Raw genomic sequence first — 1,509 nt, 5'->3', positions numbered from 1 at the left:
CAGAAGATGCTCCCTGCCTTCCAGGCCCCCCTGCCACCCTGTCTACTTCTCATCCTGTGCCCACGCTGAGCCTGGACTTGCCCAGTGATCCCCCTTGTCTGCACGTGGCACTTAGGGCTTGCTCCCCTAGGCTTGCTATCTGTCAGGGCCCAGAACCCAGTGACCCTTTCCCATCCCTTTCAACCACTGGCTCCTTCTCCCCACTCAGACCACAGTGGAAAACAGCAGCTCTTTGGAGGTGGCCTCTGACCAGGGCACCCACAGCCCGCTGTCTATCTCTTGGACATTTTCACTCTGGACTTCAGTTTCTGGATCTGTGGGTTGAAGGGACTGGACTGAGCCAGAGGCTGCAAACGCCAGCGCCACGAGGGTTCAGGCCAGGGTCTGAAATAGAGGCGGCAGCCCCATTTGAAAGGGAGCAGGCGCCACCCAGCGCTGCCCACCCCGTCAGGTAGGACAGCAGGCCCAGGGTCGCTAAGGCGCCAGCTTTTCTTAAAGAACAAGAAATCTAAATAGAAACGAAAAGAAAAACTCTGTTTTGAGGTCTGCGACCTCTGCCCTAGGTGGATCAGCCCTGTGAGCAGGGCATGGAGCTCAGAGGCCTTTCCGGGAACCACCCGCGTAGATGCCTGCGGGGACTGTTTCAAGAGGCATTCTCCAGCCCCACCCAAACTCTGCAGCCAGCACCCAAGAATCTGCATTTTAGCAAGCATCCTCAGGTGCTTACACTCACTAAAATTTGAGAGCTACAAACTCTGGATTTTCCATTTTTTAGGAAATTAAGCTCTTCACTTGAGGCCATTAAGATGGTGGCAGGGGTGCCCTCCCATCTTGGTATTTTTCTCCCCAGCCAGGCCACTCCTCACCTCACTGCAGCTCTGGAACATAGCCCGTGAAGGCATCCAAGCTTTGTGGAACAGGAGTTCTTACCACCTGCCCATCCCTGGGCTGGTCATGTTGGCACAACCTGGAGGGCAGGGATGGCAGTCGAAAGCCTGAGACTCCAAGAGGGAGGTCACTGGCCAAGGTCACAAGGCCATCGGTGGAGGAGCTAGGGTCCCCTTAGGGAGCTTCCCACCAGGCCAAACTATGGAAATGGTTCCCCAAAAATGGAAACAGGCAGAAGGTAATCATGGTGCTGAGAGAAGAAAGCTCCTCTTGCCTCCTGATGAGCTGCTAACACCAGCAGGGTAGAGTGCTAGTCCCCTCTGATCTGGAGGAGGCCACGGCAGGGCCCTGAGGTGGGGGAGGCGGGAGTGGCTCTGATAAGAGCAGACGGCTCTGGGGACAGGACAAGAGCGGCCGCAGGCATCAGCTCTGAAGGGCTCCCGCGGCCCTTGGCGGCCCACAGCACCTCACAGAAACAGCCGTGGTGGCTGCCCGCCTCTGTGCTTCACCTCCCAGCCCTCAGGCCCACTTCCCACCAAGTCCAGCCTGAGTCCTGGGCATCTCATCACAGTCCTTAAGCAGCGTCAGGCCCTGGCCTAAGACATGTGCGTCACAGTCTTG

The sequence above is a fragment of the Bison bison genome, unplaced genomic scaffold (assembly GCF_000754665.1).
Source record: "Bison bison bison isolate TAMUID 2011002044 unplaced genomic scaffold, Bison_UMD1.0 scf7180017864329, whole genome shotgun sequence".
In the NCBI taxonomy this organism is placed as follows: Eukaryota; Metazoa; Chordata; class Mammalia; order Artiodactyla; family Bovidae; genus Bison; species Bison bison.
Note: the sequence above shows the minus strand (reverse complement) of the source record.